Raw genomic sequence first — 16,021 nt, forward strand, 5'->3', positions numbered from 1 at the left:
AGCCTAAAGCATGGCTCTGTGGTGCTTAGTCCTAGACCTGGCAGACACTTGACTTTCAACAAATATTGTGGAGTCCATGACTATGGCATGAATGAATGAATGAATGAATGTGAGACATAATTTAAAAGATGTGGAGAAGCTGCTTACACAAATAATTTGGTCACCGACCTGCCACACCTGAAGTGACCATGATGTCTTTCAGAGAGCTTTGCAGGTATGTTTCTGGTGGGGAGAAACTGGTTTTTCTGATCAACTCCATTCCCACTGATTGCCATTCAAAAATAACCTACTCCTAGACTCTGTTCTTAGGGGGACTTCAGTTCCCTCATTTGTAGGATTAATTTGGGGACCTGATAGTTTTCTTCTCAAGTCTCTGACTCTTATTTAAGTTAAATCCATAATCCCTACAAAGGTACAGGAAAGATAAACCTTACTGAATAATTTTTCTGTTTAGAGTCTTCATTTTCGTGATCACATTTAACACAACCTCCTGTCAGGTGTCTACTATTATCCCTATTTTATAATTTCCATATCTTGCTGTGTATAATGTGCAATTTTTTGTCCAAATATTTGAGGGAAAAATTAGGATGCACATTATACATGGGTAGCCCTAATTCTGTATCTACATAAATGTTTTAAATTCTTTTATTTATGCTAATGCATTAAAAGTGTAACTCTAGAAAGCAATAATGATATCCATATGCAAAATATAATATCCTGGAATATGATAATTGGTTTTGTTTCTAAATATAAATAAATAATAAATCGAGTTAAATAATTAAAACGAAAGATTTTTTTCCTGAAAGTTTGGGCCAAAAATGTGGGTGCACATTATACACAGCAAAATACGGTAGGTTCAGAGAGGTCAAATAAGTTACATGTATGACAAAAGGCAATGTTCATGTTAATACTCAAGTTTGTCTGATTTAAAAGCTCTCTGTTATGTAGACCCATGATAGGCTATTTCTCTCAGCTGTCCTTCAGCAGAACGAACATGTTTTTTTGGACTCGGTGAATCCAAGTAGAATAATCTGATATAGCCAGAAGAAGGTTTTTGAGTGTAGGGCGAGCATGGGAATTACCAGAGGGCAGGCTTCCCACACAGCCTAGCAAGGAGGTAAACAACCAATGGTCAAGTGCTTCACAGACTGACAAATAGGTCCCGGTCTGTACATTTACTTCTATTTTCTTGTGAACTTGAACTCATCTCAGCCCCATTTCTTGCCCGCTCCCCACTCCATTCTTAGTTATCTGACAACAGGCAATAGAAATACACTGATGTCTTACAGGATTTGACTTCCATGTCAATGTGAAGAGATTGATAGCTTTCCAAGCAAGTGGCAACATTTCTATAAAACGTGACCCACCCTGCCAGCTAAATGATTTAAACTTGCTCTTCTCTGTGTAGGAATTCTTCAGGCTGCTTTACTGGAACCACACCCTTTGGCCTGGAGACATGGCAGCTGGGTCTCCGGATACTGGCAAGACACTATAAGTTAAGTCAACAGAAGAAAGAATTATGACTTTTCTATTTATGTTATCACTGAAAACCATCAATTACCAGTTTTTCTTTTCAGATGCTCCTTAGGAGCCTCACCATATAGAGTCTCTTTCCCCCTTTAGAGCATCCAGACAAACAAGGCATTTTCCTAAGACCATTTGACCTCCCTAAGACTGAGATACTTCATTTATGCCAACAACAGACAGGGGGAGAATTTCAGTCTAGTTCCAATAACTTTTTTTTTTTTTTTTAATATATTTATTGATTATGCTATTACAGTTGTCCCATTTCCCCCCCCACTCCACTCCATCCTGCCCACCCCCGTCCCTCCCACATTCCCCCCCTATAGTTCATGTCCATAGGTCATACTTATAAGTTCTTTGGCTTCTACATTTACTACACTATTTTTACCCTCCCCCTGTCTATTTTCCACCTATCATCTATGCTACTTATTCTCTGTACCTTTCCCCCTCTCTCCCCCTCCCACTCCCTTATTGACAACCCTCATGTTCTAGTTGTTTGCCTAGTTTGCTCTCATTTTTGTTTTATGTGTGGCCATTAATAACTGTGAGTTTGCTGTCATTTTTACTGTTCCAATTTTTGATCTTCTTTTTCTTAGGTAACTCCCTTTAACATTTCATATAATAAGGGCTTGGTGATGATGAGCTTCTTTAACTTGACCTTATCTGAGAAGCACTTTATCTTCCCTTCCATTCTAAGTGATAGCTTTGCTGGATACAGTAATCTTGGATGTAGGTCCTTGCGTTTAATCTTGGGTAATGTAATTATGATGTGCCTTGGCGTGTTCCTCCTTGGGTCCAGCTTCTTTGGGACTCTCTGAGCTTCCTGGACTTCCCGGAAGTCTATTTCCTTTGCCAGATTAGGGAAGTTCTCCTTCATTATTTGTTCAAATAAGTTTTCAATTTTTTGTTCTTCCTCTTCTCCTTCTGGCACCCCTATAATTCGGATGTGGGAACGTTTCAAGGCGTCCGGGAGGTTCCTAAGCCTCTCCTCATTTTTCCAAGTTCTGTTTCTTCATTCTTTTCTGCTTGGATGTTTGTTTCTTCCTTCTGGTCCACACCATTGATTTGAGTCCCAGTTTCCTTCTCATCACTATTGGTTCCCTGTACATTTTCCTTTGTTTCTCTTAGCATAGGCTTCATTTTTTCATCTGTTTTTCGAATAGATTCAACCAAGTCTGTGAGCATATTGATAACCAGTGCTTTGAACTGTGCATCCGATAGGTTGGCTATCTCTTCGTCGCTTAGTTGTATTTTTTCTGGAGCTTTGAAGTGTTCTGTCATTTGGGCCATTTTTTTTTTTTTTTTTGTCTTGGCGCATCTGTTACTTTAAGGGGCGGAGCCTTAGGTGTTCACCGGGGCGGGGTAATGCTGGTCGCTGCGCTGTGACGCTGTACGTGGGGGAGGGGCCGAGTGGGAGCAATGGCGCCCGCCTCACTCTCCTCCGGATTTCAATCTTTCACTCCGATACCCACAATCAAACTGGGCCCCTTTGGTGCTGGTTCCCAAGTAAGTGGGCCTGTGCACACTCTAGGCCCCTGTGGGTCTCTCCAACAACCTCTTCTGTGAGGCTGGGGGTCTCTCCTGCTGCCGCCCCAACCCCCAGGGGCACTTTCAATCAGAGGTTTGAGGCTTTATTTCCCGGAGCTGGAGCCCTGGGTTGCACAGTCTGCTTTGTTGCCCTCCGTACGTCAGGTTTATCTGTGGGCGAATTTGGTGCCGCGCGGGGTGCTACCCGCTGCTCTGCCTGCCCCACTCTCCGCCACTCTGAGTCCGGCCCTCTCGGTTTATCTGCGCAGATGTGGGGCCGCAGGGTCTGCTAGTGCTCGGACTGCCTGCGCCATTTGTCCCACACTCCGCCAGTCTCAGTCCCGCCACAGCCGCGCGAGTCCTCTCCACCCCGGTGCCCGTCTCCGCCCCTCCTACCAGTCTGGATGAATGGTTATTTTCTATTTTCTTGGTGTTGGTCCCCCTTGTTGTTCGATTCTCTGTCAGTTCTGGTTGTGCGAGGAGGCGCAGTGTGTCTACCTACGCCGCCATCTTGGTTCTCCCCTAGTTCCAATAACTTAATGGAAGCCCATTAAAGGTATCTGCAGTGCAATATAAGATAATGGCACAGCCACCCAAATACAGACTTTCAGCCTCCTGTATCCAAACCCTGACCTGGTACCTCAAGCAGGGTCAGGAGTGAGGTGAGGCAAGCAAAGCTCCAAAGAGAGCAAAACTTAAGGAAGCACTAATTCTCAGTAGTGAGTTAGTGTTTGTATGATTCTGAGCTTCCTTAAATTTTGCTCAGTGGGTGGCTCATTCTTAAAGAGGTGCTCACTTCCAGGCTCAGGGTTGCAGGCCATAGAGTCAACACTTAAAGTCATAGCTTCCTTAAATTTTGCACCCTAGGGTCTTCCTTCGTCCTAGTCCCAGTATAAATCCCTAGAGGCCATCTACTCCAGGTGGTTCTTCCAAATAATCCCTCACAGAAGGGAGATGCAGAATGTGATTCTACAGTAGCAGGGGTCCCACGGCCTGCCTGCCTGCACCAAGCAGCAGGTTGAAGCAGAAATGCTGAGGTTTCCCTATTATCTTCTAACCTCATTCCCCTAAACATTGCCCAGGGCAAAGGAGGGTTAGTGCATGAAAGAAGGAAGGAAGGTGGGAACGGCAGGCTACTGCTTCTTCCTTGAACACCCTGTGACATTGGTCTGGCTCCTCTGCAGAGGCTCCTGAGCCCTGTATGGGGAGAGGCTCCTGAGTCCTGTGTAGTTGGGGACAGCCTCCTGCAGGCCCCAAGCCCAGGTGAGTTCTGCCAGCCCCACAGATGCCAAAACAGGAAGGTCTGTCTTTCCTTAATGGATATTGGAGGATGATTTCATAGAAGAAAGTGGGATAAAAATTTTGTAGGACTCTTACGTGCTTAGTTATATTTCTACCCCTCTTAAAATATTCATATAAAGCAGTGCTCTCTATTATATATGGTAATAGCAATGCCAAGCCGTAGGGGAGACGTGCCCTTTGAGATGTTTCTGTGATAGTGGGAATGGGCTTTGCCTGCTGTGTCCTTACCCTCTTACTCAGTCAGTTCTTTTGTGTATTTTTGAAAACTCAGAGAGGTCATGTGTCTCTTAGGATTAAAACTATAACCTTGTACTTTTTTGTTATTATCTAACCCAGTGAACTAGCTAAGCTAACAAAAACAACAACAATAATGAAAACATTCACTGAGGCACAGTTTAAACAAACATTATAAACGTAACGTAATTTGACGCTCACCCTAGTCTTGTAAGGAACCTGTTACTTAGCCACTGTTGCAGAAGAGAAAATAGAGACTAGGAAAATGTAGAAAAAAGAATGGTCCATGGTCATAAATCTAGAACGTGGCAGAGCTGGAATGCATTTGATTCCAAAATCTGTGTTCTCGTTGCTTCCACAAAGCCTCATTTTGACCATTTTAGAGTTTACAAAATGGAAGTAACTCTTTTCCTGATTTGAGATAAACTGTTACATGGTGGTATTCTGACCTACCTTTTTGTTGCTGTTGATTGCCTTTGTGTTGCAGAGGCCAGGAGAAGAAGTGGGCTCACTCAGTGCAGCAAACGCACACTTCTGCTTTGACGTCCTTAAAGAGATGAGCTCTGACCACGTGACTGAGAATGTCTTCTCTCGCTTGCATTACTGTCCACCCTGGCTGTGGTGCTCTTTGGGACTAGAGGTGACAGTGCATTTCAGATAGAAAAGGAAAGTCATGCACTTGTAGTTGTACCTGGAAGACAATCAAGTGATGGTTTCAAACCCCTCTTGTTATGGAGATTTCATAGACACACGACTCTAAACATGAGAGAATATCCACCTTCACTTAAGGTTACCTATCACCTTGGCTCTTTCAAAAATGGGTGCTGGTTAGTGGCACCTCCTTCAGAGGGACCTGGAAGTGTGCATTTCAGAAAGACCAAACCAAAACTATGGCTTTCAGGTTGGATGAGGTAGTCTCATGATTTAATTTGTTTTTCTCTTAAAGGTAATCTTCAAAGTTTTTTTCCCTGAAAATATGTTAAATTATTTCTGGCCTTGGTAGGAAAATTAATTTCCAAGTGATTATCCTTCCATACTCAATACGGTGCAGGCTTAGATTTATAAGGCATTAAAAAAATTGAACCTTTAAACAAAATTCTCCATAGTACTTTTATCCTATTTTGAAAGCAGATACGTTGTTTTTTAGCTCTCTAGTTGCAAAATGAAAGACTGATATTAAATATAGACCTTGAAAAGCTTTTACAGTAGGTTTAGGCTTTGGGCTTAGCTTAACTCATTGTGGGGTGATTTACTTACTGCAAACTGGAAATGAAGTCAGCTGATGGGGAAGACCTAACAGACATTCCTGGAATTAAGAGGCAAGTCATGAAACTAATGAAATATTGGATGTCAACTGTCATTGAACATTTTTTTTACTTAAAAAAATAGTCAGAAAAAAAATACAGGCAGGTTATTTGTAAAATGGGCATGATCTCATGAAACAAATCAAAACTGATGAAAAAGCTTCCTAGTCAAAATAAATGGTTCCAGGTAGGCTCTCTATCATCCTCAGTCTTCGGGCTTCTTTTCTTATTGCCCACAAGTGTGTTCAACACCAGACTGCAATCAAAACAAAACATGCTATTTAATATGAAAGAATGGGTCTGTACATTATAATTAAGTCCCTAAGCTATCAACTGTATTCTCTCTCTTAAATGTATTACCAACAAACGCTTGCAATTATCGGTTACTTTTAAACTTGTTATGGTTGATGGTAAAAATAAAGAGGGTTTATACTTATAAATAAATATTTTTCATGTAAAAGAAATAGTGAATGACTTTAAGGAAAAATGTAATACCCTAGCCAAACGCAGGAGTCACATCTATAAGTATCTAGAACTATCTTTCCAAAGAATATTGCCATCAAATATTTAAGTCATAAAACAAATAACGAATGTAGCATTTTTTAAATTTGAGATTCCAGGGCCCCATTCCCGAAGCTTCGGAACTGCAAGAAGTGCTTGAGTGTATTTATTTTTAAGTAGCCCTTGTAGGTCTATTCAAGGGTCAGCCTAGCTGGGGGACTGCAGAATAAGGAAAATGGAGTAAGACATTGTTAGCAGGATTCAGACAGAGATACTCGAAGGGGTAAAAATGGCCCAAAGCAAACAGACTTGCTAGAGGAAATGGTTAATAAAACAGAACCTTTAATGTCACAGTAGAATCTGGTCTACTGGTTGACATACACAATAGAGATATCTTTAACCAGTTAACTAGCCTTTCAAAGAGAAAAACATAAAATATGGTTGTAGTCATAACTACATTTCCTTAAATGGCCTCGTTATGTAGAACTCAGCACTTTGTTACATTCGTAGCTAATTTGTAGTCTGTAACTCAATGCGGCCATCCTGGTCAGATTTTACTTGAGTTGGAGAGATTCCTAAATTATATTCCTGAAAGGACCTATTTGACTTTTAAAAGTGGTTATCCTGATAAGATCTTGTGCTGCATATTTCTCAGCTCTTTGAAGTGAGTTAACGGCTTGTGGGCATCAAAAAAAGGACAGTTGAATAAAAACAGAATATCCTTTGTACTTCAATAGCTACTTTGTTTAGGCTCCTCACCTTTAAATCATCACAATAATGATCATATGCGATTCTGTGAGAAAATGAATGGCTTTTGTTTGGATCACTCAATGTAGGCAATTTTGGAGGATGGCTAGAAATGTGAATTTCCTGTCTTACATGGAAAAACGAGAAGGAATTAGCTTTGTTGTTTCAGTTTTTATGTTTAGAGTCCCAGAGCAAAGCTGTGCAGACGACGAAGCTGCAAGAACACTGTAAACTGGGCTTTGTGAAGGAGCCAGGGGTCTGGGCCCTTGAGGTGCCCGTGCTGAGGGTGCCCTGAGTATGGTCATCCACTCACTCAGCGAGGACATCGGACATCAGCCTGGGATGGTAAACCACTGAGCCTTTGCAGCCACAGCCACAAGAGAAGGCTCTGGGCTTGAGGATTACACACGCAAAAAACTGGAGTATTTAAAGTAACCGATTACAGCCTACTCATGCAGCGCTAATGTCCACTTAAAAAATAAGCAGAACCCCTAAGTAAAGTAAACACCCACACACTAGAATGTGTTGCCTGTACTTATAAAAAAGTTTCTGGCTTTCAAAGCACAACCACGGGCTTCCCTTTTGGCCTTACCAGTTGGTGGTGGTTGTTTTGTATGTTACTTTGATGTAAATTCAGTCTCTATGGATACCTGATAATGAGAATTTTGAGTTGAGTTGAGGTAGACTGTTATATTGGTCCATCTAGAATTATAATTTGTGTTGTCAGAATTGGAGGATCTCAGGTTCCAATGATCTCTTCTACATATTATTATTATTTTTAATCCTTGCTTGAGGACATGCCAATTAATTGTAGAGGGAGGGGAAGAGAGGGAGAGGGAGGGAGAGAAGCATCGATGTCAGAGAGACACATCTATCCGTAGCCTCTCATATGCACCCCAACTGGGGACCGGACCAGCAATCTAGGTATGTGGCCTGACCTGGCATCAAACCCGCGATCTTTCAGTTTATGGGGTGACGCTCCAACCAACTGAGCCACACTGGCCAGGGCTCAATGATGTCTTTCCATGTGGCCAACAGCAAAGGTTGGGCACTTATATAAAGTGTGCAGTTATAATTCATAAACTGAGCAATTTATAGAAGAACCACAGGAGGAAGAAACGTAGAAACGTGGCGTGCTCATCTATATTTTTCCGAGTGGCCGTTGGACGGTGTGCTAAGGCCGAGAATGCGTGACTGGATCACAGATTCAAAGGCCCAGATTCCAGGGCTGCATGCTTTGACTGCGGTTCCTGCCCATGGCCAAGTTTTCCCCACTTCCTCTGACAGCTTCTGCTTCCCAAAATGACAGTGAGCAGTAGCCTTACCCATTTGTAACCTCACATCCAGCCCTTAGGGCGCTTCACGTTTTGGCATCATTTTATCTTTCTGAATACAATTTATTTATAAGGTGCTTCCTGTTATCTGTCCCATAGGCTGTTGAGGAACTCAGGAGAAACCAAAAAACTGGCTAGGCTCGGCCGACCTGGAAGACACAGCTGTGGTTCCACACCTGTCCCTCTGAGACCTGCGTGGTGGAGAGTTGACTCCCACACTGGCGCCCTTGGGAGTGACTGATGTCTTCAACCACTCCAGGGCTACCCTGGCTGGCATAACTGCTGAGCTAGCCTCAGGCCTTGTGGTCTCCAAGATAATCCATACGTCTGTGCTGGAGATGACCATGGGTGACTCAGAATTAACCCCTACCAACTGAACCAGCCGAGTGAGGAACCCTCAGACCTTCAAGGTGGGCCATCCTTTCCTCTTCCTTATCTTTCCCAAGGAAACCTTCCCAAGGAGACTACTCTTTTCTACAGCAGAGTTTTCACCCCTTAAGCCAGAGAGTGAGTGTATATGCACACGACTCTGTGACTCTTCAAATTCGCTGACTTTTACGTGTAGAAAACAGGGCAAGTGCAACTGAAAGAGATAAACCGTGCTTCCGAGCAGTGTTTCTAGTTTTCCACTCTCTCGCAGAGAATGGCTGTCCTTGGTTTGGTTTGCACGGGCTACACTAGTCATAGCACGCCATGGACTCACTACGAAATTAGGATCACCACCACTTCTTTCTTAAGTTGCCTTCCACTTGCTCACAACCTTACTCAAAGGCTACTAAACCTCAGACTGCCCTTTTCCAAAGGAACTATGTTATTTACCAGGAGCGGAACTGAAGGTGCTTAGTGAGAGGAGGTAACCTTCCTTGGGGGTGAGGCATGTACGAGGCACTCACACTGATGGCCTAATTTAATTTTCACAAAACCTCCCCAAACCAGGAATTATCGTTTGTTTCTTCCACATTAAAGATGGGAAACTGAGACTCAGATTCAGTTCTTTAACACACAAGTGACTGATTGGACTTCCAAACCCAGAAAGTCTGATACAAGTCCCCAACTCTTAGCCAGCCAGGAGAGCTGCGACTTCTGTGGTAGGAAATGAAGCGAGAAGAAAGCGGGGAGTTGTTTTTCTCCTTTATCTCACAGAGGAATGAGCACAGGTTGGAAATGACACTGGCAGAGTTTTTCTAGTTTACAAAGTTCATACTTGCACTTAGTTCATAGGAAAATGTGATTTTATTTTATGCTCTTTCGTGTGTGTCCCTCCCCACTTCTTAATTCCCACTTTCTGATCACCAAGCCTTTCTAACTCCTGGCCTCCTGGGGGCGTCACTGTCTCCAGTCCCTCTGGATGTGGCGTCAGGAGATCTAAGCTGAATACCTGACTTTGTGCCCTTAGTAAGTGACAAGCTTGGGCAAGGCACTCACATCTCAGGGCTCAGTCTCCCCCTCTGCAAAATGGGTGTTCCAATCATGCCCCCTTCCTGAGGCTGCTGGGAGGTTCAAAAGTTAACATTGAAGAAAATGCTAAGGTTGTTAACTTTAGAATCACATGCCACCAAAATGTACCTCTGTATACGGACATGGCAAAGGGGCCCTGCGACCCCTCTTGGGGGGCATCCCTTCTTTTATTGGGCCTCTCCCTTTCTTCCTCTCTGCTTTCTCTTATGGGAAGAGTTTTACTCCTTTGCGTCGTCTGTGGGCTTGATTGTTTACTGCCAATTATATTCCCTGGGGTATAATTTTGCCATCACTCTGCATTTTCACTTGTATCCAGTGGCAATGATTCAGAGAAGCAATTTTGTGTATTTTCCCCCAGATATTTGAAATTTGAATCCTAGCTCTCCCTTTAAGTGAGTTTGGGACACACTCAGCTTCACAACTAGTTCAATACCTTTGCTCATGTCAAAACGTAAACATTTGCTTTTTTTAACATTCAACTTTAAATGAACTGATAAATCTAGTATTAACCACTTTTCTTAACTCACTGTTCGGAGACTTCTGTCAGGCACATCATTCCAATAATGCTGGTTTGTTGTAATGAGATGGTTTCTCAAGCTCCACTATCTCAGAATTTAGATTTTTAACAACTTTATGTTGGATACAGAAGTTATACTTAGACAGAACTGAACAAAAATGCTGTAATGCGTAAATACTGGCAAAGTATTGGTAAAATGGTACTGTTAAACATTTACCAGTTGCCTGGAGGACTTTGCATTGAACCACTTTGTGCGCCGTGTGCTTGGCAACTGACGGGGTCCACCCTAGTAACGCAGTCCCAGAACTGGTTGCAAACACCTTCCATTGCCTACGCTGACCTCTGAGTCACTGGCTTCAGAATGCAGTACTGCCGGGAGCCGACAATTACGGCTGGGCAGGCCACGGGCGTCAAAGAAAGGTGAAGGGCAAGGGCAAGTAGTCCATAAATTGAAACATCTCGACTTTAACTTTTTGTTCACTTTCATGCTGGGAATTTTTCTTCTTATTAAGCTGTTACATTCATGCCTCCTGCTCAGCTATACAGGCAAAAAAACCCAAAAAACAAAAAAAAACCCCAAAACCCCCAACAACAACAACAAAAAACAAAACCCAAAACAAAAACAAACCTAACTGGGGAAAGTGGGCCTTTCATAGTTTGGGGAACTTTTCTGTAAAAATAAAATTCTAAGAGTCTAATCTAGCTCAAACATAATGCACAGAGGCTGCATTCTAAACCAGTACATCACTGAAGTAAACAAAACTTCAGCTATTTTCCCCAAAGCTTTCCTCGCCAGGGACACGTTTCTGGAAGGCGTGGCTGCCCGCTCAGCCCAAGGGAGCCCTTGCTCCTGGAATGGTAGCCTGCCCTTCCCAACAAGTAGAATCACGAAGCTCAATTGGCCATGACTTTTCATGGGGTACCTTTGGTTACACTCATTAAAAAAATGTGGTTGGTTCAAAGTAGAGATATGTAAGTCATTTTAGCATTTTTTTTTTCATACACGAATTTACTAAAAGCCTGGATTTGTCCTGGAATGAACCCATGGAGTGGATTCTACTTTCGGAACTATACCTTGGGTTATGTCATCAGTTACTTACTTAATCAGGTGCCCTGTGCCCTCAGTAGTACCGTTTTCTCTTCTAAAATTCAGACCATTGCAACTTTTTCCTTAGACTTGCATTTCAATATTAATTAGATGATGTGAGTGCTTGATTTCATCTTTACTCGACACACACTATCTTCTTCCCCACGCTCCTCTGCCTTCTCCCCTCAAGGAATCACTTCTCCGAGCACACATTTCCTGGCTCTGCCTCTCGAATCATTCTTCTGCCTTTCTCCACTCTTCCTTCTTATTCTTTTAGCGATGTTTTTTCTCTGCTTCTCCTTCAGGGAAGGAGAAGATTTACTGGGTCCACTGGAATACTAATTATTTCCTTATAGACTTACCTCCCCTAAAAACAAACTGAAATATTGCTTAATAATACTAAATGATGCCAAACATTATGTAAGAATCAGACATTTTTCTTTCCACTGCAATGGATGAGAGCTTCGCTTTAATCATAAAATCATTGCTGAATAAATACTTTGACATCTTTGAATCATTCATTGTGTTTTAAACAGCATAGGATACATTTGATACACTGTAACACAATGCAATCAGAATTAGATTGCAATTTCTATCCTGAAAACAGGTACAGGTAAGAATGTTGCATACAGGACACGCAAGAGTCATATAAACTAAGCACCACCCACGGATACTCTAAATTTCTTAACACCCAATGACAGGAATTGTCAATAGAATTCTGTGAATTCCACCTGCCCGATGCAGACAAATCAAAACAAAACAGAAGAAAAATTGAGAGAGAGAGAGAGATAATATCTGTGTAAAATGAAATATATCCAAAACACAATAATTAAAAAAATACAGAAAATTTAGAAATCTGTATAAACACCTTGTAGATTGACCCCTAACAAACACTGGGTTTTGAAGGTGAATCTTTTTTATTTTATGTTTAAAATATTTATTTTTGAGCAAATATTACATTTATGACTCTTACTCAAAAAGTACAAAAGAATATATAGTGAAAAAGCTCCTTCTCACCAAACCCCCAGCATCTCATTCCTTAAAAGCAACTGATCCTGTGAGTTTATGTATCTTTCCAGAGGCATGTAAACCACATACAATCAAATTAGCTTAGTTTTCTCCTTCTCTTTCCCTTTAAAACAAATGTTGACATTTTCCACTTGGCCCTATTCACTTAACAATACATGTTACAGCTTCTCTCTAAGTTATACTAACCTAGAATAGGTTAACCTATTCTAGGTTAGTATAACTTCACCATAAAATGCAAATCGTATCTGTTGGATACATTTTACGTACATTTGTCATTTTGATACACATCACCAAATTGTTCTTCATAGAGATTGTACAAATGCATTTCTTGCATTCAATATTATTTCATATTAGTTTCTTGTGTACAGCACAGTGGTTAGATGGTCATATAACTTTACAAAGTGCTCCCCCTGATATTTCCAGTACTGACCTGGTAACATGCATAGTTATTACAATAGATAAATATTTAAAAAAAACGAATTAATGATGGCTCTGGGAGATAGCGTGGATTAGAGAAAAATGCCTTTATTTCAAATAAAGAACATGTTTCAAAAGAGTCTGGAACATGGGTGGAATAGAGACAGACAGGCAAAACTGACTATGGAGTTATATACAGGGTGGGGCAAAAGTAGGTTTACAGTTGCTTGTATGGAAAATACAATAATTAATAAATAATAACACAACCGCAAGCCTACTTTTGCCCCACCCTATATTTGCATGAATAATTGGTTCAAAATCCTTGCTCTGTACTGCTAAAAATATTTCATTTCTGGTCATCAACATTTACATCTTTTCATGCCTCATCTTGTGTACCGCTTACTTGGTTCATTAGTATATAGTTACATTTGGATGGATACACGACTCAATGACAGTATTAGAGAAATTAGCCACCACTTGTTTGGGGATCCACAGGGAATATGGCACCACACAAAGATATCTCCTCCACCTTCAACAGAGCAACAAAGAGACTCGGTTGCCTAAGAAAGCTTCACCTCCCCGCCCGCCATCATTCCAGGGCAGCTTGCCAGAGGGCCGTCCTGTGTGTGCATCTCTGTTCTAGCAGATGGAGGCTGCCTTATTGCGTCTCTCGTTTAAGAAAAATAGAGCATACGATAGGAGATAACATTTGAAACACAGTATTTTATGAATTCATCTCTTTGATCTTGACATTACAAAATTGAGGACAAGGAATGAGGGGAAGGAGATCTGCCAAAATAACAAATAAATCATTCTTAGTGAGTTGAACATTTAAAATAAGCTTCACCTGGCACTGTCTCAGACCAGACACCCAGATGGTCAGAGCGATGAGGAGTAAACGCTTGCAGTTGATGTTATGGTAGTAATGAAAACTTCAGAACAGATAATCCCATATTTCTTTATGAAGAACAATATTGTCTGAGAAATAAACTTTAAATGGTTTCACAAGTTGCTGTTTGGAAGCAAGCATTCTACTTAGGAACTGTAGGACAAAACAAAGCTGTAAAACCTCCTTGGGCAATCTCCAACCCAACCCCCCACCCCTGTGACGAATTTTAACAGCCCGTGACCATCATCTTGGCGAGAAACTTTACTGTGGGCAATGAAACTGTGGGAGTGAGCAATCACGACAATGATTAAAATAAAACTAAGAGGAAAGCTATTTATTTGCTTCCAATTTTAATTAATACTTTTATCTGGGTCATGATTTGCTTAGGTCAGAGACTGGCACTGGTTATTTCTAAAGTTGGGCTGTGCTTTTGATCTGGGAAGAAACATAGAAGAAGCAAAATAAGAAGGTTGAAATGAGGCAAATGCCTTGAATTTATGCAGCTCTCCAAGGAGCTGGAAACCCTTCCTGGAGTGGTCCACGTCTTCCTTTCCAGGACCCGTGGCACTTTCTCTTTAAAGAAACAACCCCGGCACCAGTGCAGTTTCTGGGCTGGCCAGGGATCTGTAAGTTATGGCATTCCTTTCATTGTGTTGTAACTCAGTGTGAGTTAATAAAGCACGAGTTAGTAAAGTGAGGAAAGACATTGAAAACTATATTCGTATCTCCTTTTGGATACAGATTATTTTATTTTACTTTCAAAAAGTTTTTTTTATTGTTGTTCAATTACAGTTGTCCTCATTTTTCATCCTTTACTCTCCCCTGCCCTACCCAGCCCCCACTTTCCACCTTTGATCCTCCCCCCATGGGAGAGGATCCCCTTTGTCCATGGGGCCTTTATACAAGTTCCGTGATGACCCTCCCCCGTCCTTCCCCTGTTATTCCCCTCCCCTGTGTACAGATTTTAGGGATAAGTCAGCGAATTTATTTTTTGCATAGCTCTCTTTAGCAACAAGTTCTAGTGGAATGTATAATATGACTCCATATACTCAATCTTATTATATTGTTATACATTATTGTGACATATTACAAATTATTTAAGATACACAATGCTGATGGCCACTTCCACATTGGCAGAGGCTGTATGCTTTTTCAGTGTAAAAATTTGTTTCAGTTTCAGCTTACATACAATTTTTAGAAAATATAGGGGTTGGGATGAGAGAGAATTTTCAAGTACCTGCTTTATTCAGGCCTTAGATGTTTTAGTCCCATTTTTAATTATACCTTTCAAATATTTATCGTCCAGTAGCGTGAAGCAGGCAGAGCTGTTCCACCAACACCCTCGGGCAAGACTAGAGAGTTAGGGGAAATGAAGGGCCACACTGAGTGAAGGCTGACCTCTCTTCCAGGACCTACCGTCAGAGTCTCTAGGTGAGAATAAGAAAGCAGTCTTGTTGTGCCAGCATGTGCGTCCTTTCCTTTTCAGGTGGAAAACAGACAAAAGAAAAATTCTGTGTACTGTTAAATGACTTCCCTTCTGTTTACCAAAGCAGTTCTATGAGTTAAAACTGTAAGTTTTCTATACTTCATAAGCTGGACAATGCTGGATATAGAAATGAAACAAGTTTAAAAAAATAGTCTTAAGCTCAGAGAATGAATAGGCATTTTGGACCCTAAAAATGCCTCCGTACCCCAACTGGTGTGGCTCAGTTCTTTGGGCATCATTCCGCAAAGCGAAAGGTCACCAGTTCTATTCCTGGTCAGGGCACATGCCTGGGTTGTGCGTTTGGTCTGTGGTTGGGGCATGTATGAGAGGCAATGTATCCATGTTTCTCTCTGACATTGATGTTTCTCTCCCTCACTTTCTCCTTCCCTTTCCATCTCTCTAAAGATAAATAAATAAAACCTTTAAACAAATGTCTTCCTGAGGGCATTCTTCAGTGAACCTGAGCCCGAGGAATCTTCAAAGGCACAAGATCATTAGAAAACACCCATCTGTAGGATGATGGATGGAAATCTGAATATAGAATAAAACACAATATTGTTTTCACCAATTGCAAAAAGACACAATTGTTGAATTTTAATGAATGGTTGTATATTTGCTAAGGATTTGCATGAATTAAATATTGCATGCCACACATTCATGAAGCA

This window comes from Desmodus rotundus, chromosome 10, assembly GCF_022682495.2.
Source record: "Desmodus rotundus isolate HL8 chromosome 10, HLdesRot8A.1, whole genome shotgun sequence".
In the NCBI taxonomy this organism is placed as follows: Eukaryota; Metazoa; Chordata; class Mammalia; order Chiroptera; family Phyllostomidae; genus Desmodus; species Desmodus rotundus.